Below are 15,805 nucleotides of genomic sequence, written 5' to 3' on the forward strand. Positions count from 1 at the left end.
AGTAATCAGAAAACTTGTATTACACAGTTCTGAAAAGGCAAGAAAGGATTCTTTCGATTTCATTGTGTGTAGGGGTGAAACTAGGTAGCCTAGGAGGCAAGAGGCTGAAGGTTGGAATGCCTAGATCCTATTCCTAGCTCAGTCTCTGACTCTAGCCTCACTTATCCTGGATTTTGAAACAGGTCCTGGATATCTTGAGGACATCCCCCTTACCTTACACATGAGGAAAATGAAGTCCTGGGGATAGAAGGCTCTTAGCCAAGGTCACAAGTTTGTTTGTTTGTTTGTTTGTTTGTTTCCATGGGAAGCAACTGTTTTGGGAAGGGTGAAGAGGGACTCTTAGTCTATACAATGAATTAGAGGAGATGGTGTACTAGAACAGCAATGGATGTAATTGTGCATTTTCCATCACATTTGCTCACATAAAAGGGTCCACCTGGTCATCCTGGAGGTTTCTTCCAAGCTCTGACACTCTATTTGTCATTGATGGGAAGCTGAGATTTCACAGGCTATATATAGTCTCTGGAGTAACTAATCTGTGGACGATTGGACTAGTTTACCAGTTTGTCCAACAAACTCAGAAAGTATGAGGGCTCTTCCTCCATGGGCCTTCAGCTTCCACAAGGGCTGCCGCAACGTTAGTACCCTTCGTTTGTGAGGACGTACTCCTAGGAGCTATGTAAAGTGACAGCTTTATATCACACACTCCAGAGGCTGTTTCAGTCTGCAGTGAACTGCAGGTGTTCTCTGTTACAGAAAGGCGTTAATTCAGAGGGAGAAAATAAGACATTTGAGGGAAGATGATGACTGTTTTCAACTCTCTGGAGGCCCATGTGGTACAAGACAAATTAGTTTTGTTCTGTGTACTTCACAGGGCAGAGCCATAACCACTGGGGGGAAGTGGCTGGGAAGCAGAGCTGGGATCAACGAAAGCAAGAATTTAGGAGTTAAGTCAGGCTTCCATGTTCTTTGATGGGGCACAAAGAAAAGGTAATATCTTGCCTCCTGAGCTTTGAGTTTAGATACTCATAGTAAAGCTCTGAGGGTGGGGGCTTTGTTAGAGTTCCTCTTCTCCTAGACTGGCAAGGGTGGTGGTGTCTGACTTTACAATAAATGAGAGAACACTGGGCCCCATCAAATATGGTGTTGGTGGACACAAAACAGTATTATCTGTAGAGAGGAGCCACATCTAATTTTAAGTCCTCAAGAATCCCTGACTCCCCTATTTCCTTGCCTTACACATCCAATGACTAGTTTTATCAACTCTACCCCTAAAATATGCTTTGCACCCATTCCCCCTTTTCCATCACATTTCCACCACCCCGATGAGGTCCCCATTCCTCCTTGCCTGAAGCTGTAGAACAACTAGCTGGTTTCTCTGCATCCCATCTCACCTGCCCTGGGCCATCCATCATGCTACTGCTGGAGTGTCTACCAAAACACAGCTCTAATTTCATCACTCCCTGGCCCCAAACCTTTTAATAAGTCACTCATTCATTCATTCATTCGTTCATTCATATTCATTCATTCAACAGACCGATTATGTGTGCTTAGCACTGAGAATACAATGGTAAATAAAGCAGATATCGCTCTGATTTCATGATGCTTATAGTCTGCTGTCCACTGAATTCTGTCTGGCATTCATGTCTCTCCACAGTATGGCCCACATCACCATTCTGATCTTCTCACCTATCACCTCCTTGTGCTTCAGGCTTTAGGCAGACCAAACCACTCAGGTATCTTGAATGTGGCCCATACATTCCAGTCTCCTTGGCCATGTCAATGCTGGCCTCTCTTCAGAATCTACCTCCCTTCTTGTCTCACATATGTCTAAATCATATCTATCTTTCAAGGCCAGAGCTAACACATTTTCTGTGAAGTCTCCTATGATTTTCTCCAAGCCTTTTCTCAGCCAGGGTGGATATAATCTCTTCCTTTACTGACTCCCACAGTTCTTTATCATACCCATCTTCTGGCACTGAAGATGTTCACCTGTGAAGTCCACATGTGTAGCACCTCCTAGGCCAGGGCTCTGGAAGTTCAGAAGGTGAACTGGGCCTGAGGAGCTAGGTACCTGTGCTTTTTAGACTTCCTATTTGGTTTATTCCACCTCCCCTTCCTCTCCTCTCATCTGTGGAGAGAGCACCAAATGGCATCCAAGGAAGCTCCACATGGAGGCAGTGTTCTCTGGAAACAAGTGGAAAGAGGGCTTCTTCTAAACCTGAGAAAATAAGTGTCAGGACTGATAGGTACAGGAATTTTATCCTATTAGTGATGCTATGTGACTTCTAAAGCTAGGTCATAAAAAAGCAATATAGCTTCTACCTTGCTTGCTCTCTCTCTTGGGACATTTGTCCTTAGAACCCAGCTCAGGCCATATGGAGAGAAGCTGAGGTCCCTAGTACTCAACTTGCCTGAACTTCCAGGCAACAGCCAGCACCAACTGGCCAGCTATCTTGAAAGTGGATCCTCCAGTCCTCAACTGAGCCACCTAGCTGATGCCATGTGGAGCGGATGGCTGATGAATGATACACTTGGAAACAAACACCTTCATCTCACAGATGAGGAAGCTTTGCTTCAGAGAGATGCGTGACCCTTCTCTCCCAGTGGTTTCTGATTATTCAAGGTCAGCTATCTATATTCAGAAAGATAAACAACCTTTAAACTCTCTGAGATACAAGTTTACCAATTAGGCAAATATCCCAAATCTCATTTACCAAGATACCAACAATTTCTTAACTATTTCTTTATTCTTTTGAATATCTTCATTTTGACTTGTCACTTAATACCTAATTCTAGGAAGCTTTCAGATTTTAAGTATAGTATATTACTTGGACACAGTGTCCAAATCAGCTGAAGTACAAGATATAGATAATATTAAAATTAGCCAGAAGAGATTGGCTAAGGGACAGTCCCCAGAGAGACAATTTCTAAAAACATTTTATTATATATTAGCTTCATTAAGAATTGGGGTTATTTTCCCTCACACGAGTAACATATCTCTAAGAAATGTAAATGATGAAAGCCTATTTGTTCTTAAGAGCTTAGAGTTAAACCAAACTCAATTGATTTTATCAATGACACTGATATATTATGTCCGTCAGTTCACCTGTTTATCTGAGACCAACCTAGAAACTTGCTCTTCCTCTAGCTAACTTGGCAATTTTAAGAATGTTAAATTCATTGGGCCTGTTTCCACATTTGTAGACCAAGGGGATTTAACCTGCATATGCAGTAGCTTCCCGCCCTGTAGTATGAATATTCTCTATCTGCTTTGCCAGCCTCACAAGTCAGCTGCATAGAGATACTATATAAGCAAGTACTCTACACAACCCAAGGGATGGTCATCGCCACTGTTATTACCAATTCCAAGACCCAGAGCCAGGTCTGCCCCACTGAAAGCAGCTCTGCAGCAATGCCAACAGTGTGATGCCTGTGAAGGATTTGTAGGGCTAGGAAAACAGCATGAGAGAAGGTAAGAGGGTGCTGTCTCTTGGTCTTCTTACCAGCACAGGGCTCTTAGGACAGTGCTCACTTTCATCAGCTTTCTCCTATGTGGAATCTAGTGCAGCACTGCGTGAGATAGGTTTCCTGGATCCATGTGCAATCTTAGTGAAATCCCAGTTAACTGCAGCCAGGTCGATTTTTAAGAAGTAAATGATAGGATTATACATGAAAAAAAATTTTTTAAGTAATGTCTTCTAGAATAGCCCCATAGCCCAGTTCACACTTCAGTTTGTCCACCTGTGAAATGAAAGGATTTGATAAGATGATGTATGAGGTCCCCCTGGGCCCTACAGTTCTTGGTCTATAATTCTGTGTACTTTTACCTACACCATCCATCCCTATCCACAGACAGATTGCTGTATTGCTCTAATACTGCCACATTCCTGAAACACCTGAACAATAATCTTTCTCCAAATTATGCAAAGAATCACTTGCCTCAAATATTTTTTGATGGCAAAGTACAAATCATCATAGAAGATGGGGAAAGAAGGTATAGGACATTATTCTTTCCTAGAGCCAGATGGAAAGCTTTGTTCAATTGTTCACTTTTATATCAGATTTTGACCCTGAATTTTCTTTGCGACACAAAAAAATGAGTTTTAGAAAGGTTAGAAAGGTAATACAGAATTTTCATTAAGGAGAAATGTTTGCTTATTTGTCTTTAAATTACTAAGAAAGCAGAGAGATAAAAGTATTTTTGACTCTTCTTAGAAATCTTAAATTGCCTTAGGTATTATCTAATCCAACTGCTTGCTTTTTCAGATGAGGTCTAGAGAAAGCAAGACTGCAACTGCTCATTGCCATACCAATATTCAGTCTGCACTTCCTCCTTTGTAGCAGAGCCTAGATATTGTGCCCAACTGAAACATTATACTTCCTGGTATGCCCTGAGTTAGATAAAGGTACCCATTAGGATTTAAGAAAAAGTCATGGGAAGAGATTCCCAAGAAAACTCTTTAATGGAGTGCTCCCTTTTGCCTTTCCCCCTTTTATTCCTGTTGCCTGAGATGCAAATATGTAGAGCTCTAGCAGCCATTGGGACCATGAGGTGACCTGGAAGGTGGAAAACTATGCTACAGACTGAAACAAAAAGATAAAAGCAGTCTGGACCTATAAGAAGTCAAGAATATATGTTGTAATTGCTAGGGTAGCCACTAAAATAATAATAAAAGAATGTATAATTAAGAAGTTCAAATATGGAAAAATAGAATAATAAAAAATACTTGATTAATTCAAAATAAGGCAAATAACAAAAGGAAAAAGAATATAAAACAAGTGGGACAAATGGAGAGCAAATAGTAAGATGGTAGCTATAAACTCAAATAAATGATGAGCATGAATAGCTGCTAGAGCCCCAGCTATCATTTCCCTGCACTAGCCCAAGATTGTACAATCTGAGCCTCGGTGAGAATAGTGAGTGCACCGGATTGAACTCATCCAATATGTTTAAATCCATGAATTCATAATGATATATAAAAAACCTATTTGGCCACTTTTGGAGGATGCTAGGGAACCAATTGATTATCTTAAAAGCTGGAAGATAGAAAGAGTTCGAATATTTCTCCTGCCTTTCCTATGTGAACCATACCCTGTTGTGTGCTTGTGAATGTTTAACAACTGGCTCCCTGGGAGGAAGCTCTGACTTACATCATTTGCCAATTTCCATGGTGTAAATACTCCTACCATGGCCAATTTGAAGCTACCAATGTGACATCAGTGAACACGGGGTCGGGAAGAGATGTGCACAATTGGCTCTCAAAAGCTGGCTGACTCCACCTCTGAGTAAAAAAATAGTCAACGAAGGGAAACATCTCTTTATCAAAAGTATCCCAACTTATAAGTGAATAAGAAATGATAGAGTCAGAACATTACCATTTTGCAACTTCCAGTGAATTAGAGGATCCTGGCATTGAGTCCCATAGCTCTTAATATCACACTAGGAGATGTAATAAAACATTATGTGCCCTATGATAAAAGAACGCCATGCCACTCAGGGTCTTGCCAGTGGGATTAAACCCAAGTCTGAGGAGCCTCTGTGGATACTGTCAGTTTTATAGGAAATACAAAGAACAGGGAAATATATTGAACTGCACCATGAGTGTGAATAAGCAAATTCAGGCTGTGCGAAAGTCGACAGGTCAAATGGCCCAGGTTCTTCAACAGATAAATTGTAAGAAAAAGATAGGAGTGGAAAGGTGGCTTAGATTAAAAGAGATATAAATGACATATCATTTTTAATGAGTAAGATTTGGTGTCTAGCAATACAGAGTTGAGTCCTAAAACTAAAGAAATGCAAGGAAATGATCATTTTAAAGTCAGAAGAGTGATACTTTGAGGAGTAGAGTTGATACTGAACTTGGAGGGGCCTCTGAGTTGGCTTACAGAGTTCTCTATCTTGACCTAGGTTACAATAATTCATTATATAAAACCCTTATAAGAACTCATTAAAATACATATTTGTTTGCAGTTTTCTGTATCTGCATATGATTTTGCAATAAAAAGAGGTTAAACAGAAGCTGGACGAAAATAGTACATATTCATGATTTCATTTAATAAAGTACAAAAGCAGACAAAACTGATCTGTGTGTTAGAGGTCAATATAGTAGCCAACCCTGGGTAGGGCTAGTGTCTGGAGGGAGGCACAAGAGGGCTTCTGGGTAATGTTCTGTTTTTTTATCTGGTGCTGGTGACATGGATGAGTTCACTTTGTGAAAGTGCATTAGAGAAAATTAATCCATTATGTGTTAATGCCACTATTATTTTGGATTTTCTGTTATTTGCAGCTGAACCTAATCCAAAGTCCCATGATGAGTTAATTGCAGGGTGTCCTCTCCCACCACTACCACTGTGATGCTAGCTGCCCTGCGGGACCTCAATGACTAAGCACAGCACCAGGAAGCAGAGAGTCCTGAGTCCCATGCCTCCTACTGCTACGGAGAGTCACTCAGTCATTCTACGAGTACTTACTGATCCCCAACTTCTAGAGTTACAGAGATGACTCACAGACTTGCCATCATGGACTCAGGAGTTAGTATAAAGAAATGTGAAATTTGTGAAATCATTTTAAACTGTTTTGTTCAAAGATCCCAATATTAAAGTGCACATTAGAAATTCCTTACTATATAGCAATAGGAAAATAATTTGTCTCTTTTGGCAAACTGACATGCTTCCCTTTGTCAGTTAATGAAAGCTATTGAATTCACCACACATTTCTTTTTGCCTGGGCTGCCAAGAAAATTCGAGTTACATTTAGTGCTAAATGACAGCAACTTTTTCTGGCGGATAGCAACAAATCCCACAGCTTCACAGTCTATTCTGCCGACTTCCAAATCTCTGTTTTCTACTCAACATTCTCTCCTAAATTCCTGACCACCTTAACTTCTCAATATGACCAATAAAATTTCAGTCAGATTACAACCACACCTTCTTGCCTCCTCGCATCACTCATACAAGCATCCTCTTCGCTGGGCACAAAGACTTCCTTTTTGTTTCTCAAATATACCTTGCACTTTTCTAAGCACTTTCTCTAAAAAAATTTTTAAATGGCTTTATTGAGGTATAATTTACATACGATAAAAAAATTTGCCCCTTTTAAGTGTACCCTAAGTGCTTTTGAATGTGTTGTGCTTGCTCTCCTTTTCCAATTAGTGATTTCTTATTCAAGTCCCAGGAGATGTCACCTCCTCTGTGAAGTCGCACCCAAAAAACACACACATTTTCCCCTTTAGGAGAAGTTTATGTTTGCCTCTGTTATGGCATTTAGCATATTACCTTATTATTGTTTATCGATATTTATGTTGTGTCCACTAGAATGCGAGCTCCTTAAGGGCAGGCTGTGCGTGTAAGGCCTTGTCCACCCACTACAATGTTTTCCAGAACATTAATCTTTGCCCAAAAGTAGTCAAGCTGCCCAGAGGAAGCTGCTTATCCCAGCACTGAGTAACATAGGGGCCACCGCAACTGGGGGAACCCTACGAGGAACCAAGTAAATCTCCTCTGCTTTAGTTTGTCAGAATGCCTAACCATGGTGCACACTGCCCATGAACTCTAATCCCAGACAGGGGTTATAAAAGAGCTTAAGACTTCGGAAAAGGATATGGGTGAAAGCCTGACGAAGAATGGCTTCTTAGGACATCAACGGTGCTAAAAATATACCATATTTCTTTAGATCTAAGGCCTCGTCCATTATAAAATCCCAATCTCAGAGGTAAAAAAGATATGCTTCTTAGAGTCTATGGAGTATGGTAAGTGACTTCCTGCCTTCCTCATGGAAATGCAAGAAGGAAGGCAGGGCAAGATGGAGAATTTCAAATACCCTGTTTTAAAAAGTTCTATCATGTCCCCATCCCTGCCCTGAGAATTTCAAAATTTTTTTTAAAAAGCACAAAGCTATAAATTAAATACAAAGAGTTCTAACAAAGTTCTGATTTTTTTCCTATGAGGACCACTTTAATGTTTTCTGGGAAACATCAGGTATCAGTTTTTTTCCATACAAAGATAATGTTGGTGAGTGGCCCTGCCTTCCCAGTGCCCTGGGCATATGCTTATTGTGCCTACAGTGGGTCATCTGGCCCTGGAAGAAGGGAAGAGTGGGGCTGTGATTCAACCCACTCCTTATAAGAGCAGCCCTACAACACTCAGAGACCAAGCATCTGTAAATTGATGCCCTAGAGCTGAGCACCAACATCTGCCTCAGTTGTCTACATCTGCTTTGCGTATGCTTCAATTACTTCATTAGAGAAACACAGGATGACTAATCCAGTGGGTCTTAAACTTGAGCATGCAGCAGAATCACCTGGAAGGCTTGTTAAAAGACAGATTTGTGGACCCCACCCCAGAGTTTCTGATGCAGTAGGAATTTGCATTTCTAGCAATTTACCAGATGCTGCCGATGTTGCTGGTTCAGGGACCACACATTAAGAACCACTGACCTAGTCTAAACTACTCATTTTACAGAGAAGAAACTGGAGCACCAAGAAGGGAAGGGGCTTGCCAAAGATCATACACTGACATGATGGTAAAGCTGGGCCTGGACCTAAGTCCCTTCTCATTATGGTATACCATGTGGCCTCCCCTCAAGTTGCTGCATTAGTTGCCAACCCAGAGAGGAGCAATAAAGGGTCCAATAAGCACTTTGTACCTATGAAAATTTAAGTTTTTTACTTAAAATTTAAATGTAGTTGCTAATAATCAAATGAAACCTCTTAGGTCATTAGGTTTATTAGTGAAACAAACCCATCCAATCTAAGCTATAATTTCTGTTTGCTTTTAAAACTTGATTCCTCCTTCCTCACTCTTTCTTTTCGTGTCCTTTTTCTATCTACATTCTTCAGAGCAATTTGCAGTTAGATCTCCCCAAAGACTAATATGTTTACAAGTTCTCTTTTGTCTTGAGTCCAACTGTCTCTTTCACATTTTCCAGTAAAACTCCATCCCATTGCTGCCCCATCCATCATCACAGAAGCAGAAGGAAGACAAGTAGGACTGGAAGCATGGGTGCACCCAGCCTTGCAACAAAAACACTACCAAATGCTTTCTGCGGAAACCCAAATTCACAGCAATTAGGTGAAAAGACATACGTAACCGAAGGCATGTTAGTCTGAAAATTATTTTCTTCGTTTAAAAGATTTTCTTAAGTTTCTACTATGTGCAATTGGGGTCTGCCAGTAGTAGGTTTTCTTTTTGGTCTGAGCCTTATCCTGCTTTTAACTGTGTTATTGTATGTCATGGGCCTATTCCTAAGCACCTAATACACATCCTGTTCAATATTCAGGCACTCAATAAGTGTATATTGAATTAAGCTTAGTTTAAGCCTGGTTTGACTTAGGAAGGAATCTCATGCTTCCTATTAATTTGCAGCTGAAATAGGCTATGGATTTTCCCAATCAAAATCTGGCAACTTTATCATAGTGCCTGAGTACATATCCTCCTCCACCCAACATCCCCAAATTAACGAGATTAGGAATAACTTACTTTGGGGAAGGCATGAAGAAATAAAATTGAGTTGCTCAGAATGGAAACCCAATGATGAGTGAAGGTTAAAGAAGATCCTAAGTCTTAAAACTCTCATGGGCAGCAATGTGGGAAGATGCCAGAGATATAAAGAGTAAGAAATAAAATTCCGTCAGGAGAGTTATTATTCCAGAAATTGAAGAAGGTAGAGAACAAAAAAGAAAAACTTAAAAGAAAGAGCAAAGAGGTCTCTTAGGGATTTAACATAGGCCAGGAAGGAGAAAGACCAGAGAAATTCCATAACTCAAGGAACTGAGGTAGAGAAATTGAGCTGGCATTGAGAGGGCCTTGAGGACTATACTTTCAAACTGGAGTTGAGAGTGGAGAGTGAAAGAATTATGCTTCTTTGGGACCTCGGAACCGAAATAAACAACTATTGGGCAAATGTAAGAAAAATTAGATTAGCAGTGGCCTGGAAGATGAACATACAATGACAATAAAAGCCCAATTCTGTGTGCATCTTTGTTACATCAAAGAGAATGAAAACAAACTTACAGTCACCCCTCTGCAAATGATTTCTCTCAAGATCTTCACACTCTTCAGCAAAGCAGTATCTGTGCTCTAAACCAGTGCTTCTCAAATTTCTAAGTGCACACAAATCCCCTAGGGGCCTTGCTAAAACAGAGATTTCAGGGTCACCCCCCACCATCACCACCAGAGATTCTGAATCAGTAGGTCTTTGCTGAGACCTATCATATGCATTTGTAACTAGTTCCAAGGTGATGCTGCTGCTGCTGCTGCTCTTGACCACACTTTGAGTAGCACTGCTCACACAGCCAACCTAGTCGGAAGGAGCAAAGCTCCAGGCCTGGAAGGGCAAAGCTGTGGACACAGGAGATGTCCACTTTGGAAAAGACTACTTCCTCACTCTGAGATGGCTTCAGGGTGAATACTTCCCACCCTAATTATCTTGTCTCTATGCTCCACACCTACAATTCCTTCTGATATGTACACATTTTCCCCACGTCCTTTGGTTCTAGAAGCAATAATATCAAACAGGACCTCAGGACAGGGGACAACAGATCCCCTAAGCATTTAGGAACTTCCAGAGTTCAAGGAAGACTTATTCATGCCGATGTCTGGGACAGGCAAATGGGGAGTAGTCCGGAGAGTGCATGAATCTCCCTGTGCTTGCAATAGCAAGCAATACACGGGACTTCCCTCAAGTGACTTCCCAGCAGGGAGCTCTCTGCCGGCATTTCATCTAAGTACTTCGGCAAAATCAGAGATCCGAATGCAAAATCTTAAGTATTAGAGATGGAACCAGGCTAAAATCTCATTTAGGGCCTATCCCTAAGGGCCAGACTAAGAAAAGCCATTGCAAAACAAGAACTGAGTCTTTTCACACATGGGCTTTAGAGATTTCATCCCGCTTGGAAGAGCTTTTCATCTTTCAAACTGCTACCTCCTTCAAATCACAGTTGTGTGCAGCAGTTTTCGGCTGTGAAAGGAACTAGTAAATTCAGGAAAGAAATCCCATGTCCAGATTTGGAATACTTGGTCAAAGCTACTAACAATGTCTCACTCTAAGAACATAGGAAGGAACTTTCCCTTGATAGAGTAAAGTTTAATCGTTTTCAATTATTTTAATTCTGAATGGTCTTCTTTTTTCCCTGATGGGTTATTAGAGGGGTAGAATATGTTGGAGAAGGTAAAAAGTCCCACAGTAACAAAGCCGATTGAAAGAGGTTGTGCGTGAATTGTGGGAGAAAGGGTGTGTGGGTCCAGAATTCAAGTTAATTCAATACTGCAAACGTAGATTGAGCAGCCCTCTGGGCCAGACACTGTGCTGGTGGGGTGGAGATCTAAACTAAAGAGGCACGATACAAGAGGACAGTAACAATCCTTCACATCTTTCTAGTGATTTATGCCAAAAGTTAATTTAGAAAACAGTTTTACAACTGTTAATCTCACTTTATTTTCAGAATTACCTTACAAAGTAGGCACAGCAGGAATTAATATTGTCCAATGGATAAATTGAAATTTAATGGTTAACTTATGTGCCTAAGCCTGGCCTTCACCTTTCGTTATTTAGATGTTATCACTAGCTTTTATTATCAAGCGTGTGCTAACTATCATATTGGAAACTATCATATTGAAATCTCTAGGATTTAAGAAGCTCCAAGACACTAAATACCATCAAATATATGGCACCATTTAGCACTGTGTATTGATTATTCTCCATTTGTTCCCTCATATGCATTTCTACTCACGTTTCCCCCTGCTCTGCGCCAGAAGAAGTCCGACCTTATAATTGCATGACTTAGTCAACTTTTCAGTTAAGTGTGACAAATGAAAGGAACCAGCACACCAAAGGGCAGCAATGGAGAAAAGTAAGAGTCTGCTCCCTTGACTGGCCTTCCTAGACCACAGCACCTCCATGGCTCCAGCTCTCATTGGAAACTGGTAATACTATTTCCTCCCCTTGACCCTTAGGAGTGCTAACACCTAATCTCTGAGGACCTTACTTACCAACCCTTCCTGGTTCCCTTAACCCCACCCACACCTCTACAAATAGTGTCTTTATTACCATCTTTTGAACCACCTCAGATTCTGTTTCCCTCCTGGAAACTGAGCCATACAAGCCTCTCTCTCACATAGCCCTAACCAGGAAAAATAAGTCTAATCCCCAGAGGAGCACAGTGAGCCTAAAACACCCACAGTCACAAAGTTGTTGGTTTTTCCCTTTTAATAATTAATATTTGTTTCTCCAGTGCTTATTTGCCACAATTCTACCTGGGGCCCTTGTTTATTCCTGGCCTGAACTTTTGTGATGATTTTCTAAATGGACTCCCATCTCTAAAGTCTCCCACCTCCAATCAATTCTATCCCCTGCCTGCTACTGGATTAAATGTCCTGGTGCACAATTCTGATTATATCATTCCTGCAATGGCTCCCAAGTGATTATAGCATGAAGTTCAAAAGCCTTAGCCCAGCATGCAGGGCTCTCACCTGTGTGCCCAGTCTTATCTACAGCTTCCCTATGTGCATCTGTGCTCTCTGTTCTCAGCCCTTTACCAAAATGATCTTCATTTTGTTTACACTGTTCCCTTTGCCTAGAAAAGTATTAACTTTAACATTATTCACAGATTTCAAGATCCAGCCCAAACGTTGCCTCCTGACTGAAGATTCTCTGTTTCCTTCCAGATAAACAACCACTTTCTCTTCTAAACTCTCCTGGGTCTTTTTGCATCTCTTTTTTTATGACACTTAGCACGTTGAACCTCTCAGTATAGTTATCTGTGTCCATCCTCTCCCACATCCCATTCTAAGCATCTTTCCCAGCCAAAGGCTGTCTGGTTCACGGTGGTCCCCTAACGATGAGCACAGGACATAGCACAGAGTAGGTCTCGGCAAATACATGTTGGAAGAATGAATGCATGAATGAACTCAATTTAACATCCTCTCAGCACCTAACATGGTGGCTATTGTGTGGTTTGACTTTGAAATAATTTGAATGATCAGCTGAAAAAGCTGGATAATGCATACTAAATATGGGAGATGCTGCATATAAACACATCTGCATGTGTGCCTATTTTGTATGACATCTTAGTAGGAATATATATTATTTTATCATATGATATTTTTAAAAAGGTCTCCTGGGGGGAAAGTGGTACGTATATATAAGTATCTTAAAAAAAAAAAAACTAAATGTACTAAAGGTGTACAAACCTAGAAGAGGTTTCTGAAGGGCAATCAGATGTGTGCAGCTTTGAAATAGTCTACTTCTTTCCCATTTCCTATCAGCCCCATCCTCTCCTTGCATCCAATTTTGTTTAATGAGGCTACTGCAATGTATTTATTTTGGGGTGATTGAATTTAGAAAGACATTCATCTAATACACAATTGCTGCCACAAGCTGAATGGTTGAATCATAACAGGAATGATGGCATAAATCCGAGGACAGCTGTTTCTTATCATTTCTAACACACAAAAAAGCTCAGGCCAGGCAAGGGTTTTTGCCTCAATTCTGAGATGGGACTGATAGGATCTGAAGCAGAAATGCTTCTAGACAGGTGGAAGTAGACAAGGAGAAAGAAGAAATGCCCTGGGGAGGGACTAAACCTTTAATTTTAGCACTTTATTGTGTGAGAGTTGCTTCTGGCCTTTTGGGATGCTCAAGAAATTCCAGTTATAAGGAGATAATTTGAGAGGAACGGCAGGGGCATTTGTGTGGGTAACTAACCTTTTAAGAAGAGCTTTCAAGTCTGTTGTCTGCAGTTGCAGCTATTAAAGAACAATAATAATAATACTGGCTCACATCTGTGTGGTACAGTTATAATTTATAACATGATTTCACATTCACCATCTCAGACAAGTGCAGCTGGAGTATGGTATGCATCTGGACAGCCACTCAGGTGCCCAGAGCTATGAGTCATACCAAGCATGGTTCCCAGGGACCTGGGGAGCCCCTTCCCAAAGAAATCTCTATTGACATTTGCCTGCTGCAGATGCCCCCAAATCCATCATGAATGCATCACTTCTTTGAACTCAGGCATTTTTACTGTTAAAGCAAAAATGTCTTTGGAAATAAGCACATAGCCAACTCTATAACTCATTTACACCTAGGTATGAATGCATTCTCAGCATTTTTTCATGAACAGCTGGCTGAAGTTTTGAGCAGGTCATACATGTAGTAAGAGAGTAAGAGGAGGTTAGGGGCCTAACGAGTAGACATTGCTAACACTCTTCACTTGCTACAGCTTTTGAGGTAACAGGAAACATGCAGAGTGGTGTTAATTCAACATAGGATGTTGATATAGCTAAGAGCTACAAAATAATCTGCCACCTACAAGTACATACCTTCTGAAGGTAATAAAACGTTATGAGAATAATTCAATTTTTAAAAGGCCCGAGTTTGAATCAGTGCATCTTAATATAATCATTACTCATTCATTCATTTATCCATCTGTTCATATATTTAGTCTGTAGCCAGTAAGTTGAATAACCAAAATTCATGGAATATAATAAAAAGCTTCTATTGTTCTTTAACCTTATCAGGGGTAGAATGTGGAGAGATTTTCCCCTGCCACCAGATATAAATTTAAACATGTCCCTAGGCTTTGGTGGTCACTCCTAAGTAGCCAAAAGTCCTACCTTCACTTTAAGTCACAATTATAAACTAGTTTCAATTCAGTAAATTAAAATATACACATCCGTGTAGTAATAGAAACTTCTAACCTCATTCAGTGGGCTTTCAGCAAGCGGGAAACCAGGCTGTAATCTTCTCTTCCCTTCCTTACCCTCCCATCCTGCTAAATAGAGTTCCTGACTCCTCCTGGACAAAAAGTGAGAGGAGGAGAAGGAAGGTGAGCAAAAAGTGCTTGTTTGATTGGGACTCTGGTAAGATGGTGTCACCCTCATTAGGCCTAGCAGTTGTCTGAAAACTGACTTTCTCTTATGTGGTATTGTGAGTTTCCTCAGAGACCTGCCCCCTCCATCAACCCTGGTGGTGTCTCACTTAAGAATTCCTTAACCTGAGCAAAAATATTCTATTTCAGCAGGAGCTTTCACCCATGCCCTAGAAATTGCTGCAATTCTCAACCAGCGTCTCCTTAGCTGGGGAGCTATGCATTCCCTACCAAACGGATCTAAGGTGCTCCCCACACTGGCTCTCTCCTTCAGGGCCCCATATGCTCCATGGAGCATTCTTTGCCTGAACAAATTCTGGGAGTGTTGGCCAATCCAGAAGCAGCAGCAACCTCCTTTGCTCTGCTGCCGAAGCATTAGCCAGCCCTGCTCTTTTTGCATTAATTTCAGACCTAGAATCAGATCCAGTCCTCAGGCCTCCAACTGCAGGAGACACAGCTCAAGCTCTGACTGGTCCTGTTTCTGTAGGTGAGGTGAGGTGGGCACCCACATCCCTTACCCTCTGGGGCCAGTAGTAGATCTTATCACACTTGCTGCTCCCTTCAAAGAAATCCTCTTCAAAAGCTTTTAACAGTGGCACCTTTTAACCTTTGATGTGGGAGAGAATGCAAGAGTCATGTAACCACTTTTCTGCTAATTCCTTTTTGTATATTCTTCTGGCTGGTCTGTTCCATGACTTTGGGTATCTGATTGCTATTATGTCTTGATTCTCTATGAGAACTTTCAGTCAAACACTGTTACAATTCATTCGTGTATTCCAGGAACAATTATTGAAAGTCTACCTTAGTGCAGATCTTTCCTGCTCCTTCCTCCTTTCTCTACCTGGTAGTTTATTCTGTTCTTCACCTTCCTATTAAATGGTATGATGAAGAATCAATTGTTCTCTCTCTTACTCCATTCTTCCCTCCCCACAAAT

At 41.0% G+C, this 15,805-nt stretch overlaps 1 protein-coding gene across 1 annotated transcript in view; it reads right to left on the bottom strand.

Moving 5' to 3' along the window:
* FRMPD1 (FERM and PDZ domain containing 1) overlaps nucleotides 1–15,805 on the bottom strand; it is a 123,161-nt gene that overhangs the window by 86,073 nt on the left and 21,283 nt on the right. The window lies entirely within an intron of this gene.

The sequence above is a fragment of the Pteropus medius genome, unplaced genomic scaffold (assembly GCF_902729225.1).
Source record: "Pteropus medius unplaced genomic scaffold, Ma_sr-lr_union100, whole genome shotgun sequence".
Lineage (NCBI taxonomy): Eukaryota > Metazoa > Chordata > Mammalia > Chiroptera > Pteropodidae > Pteropus > Pteropus medius.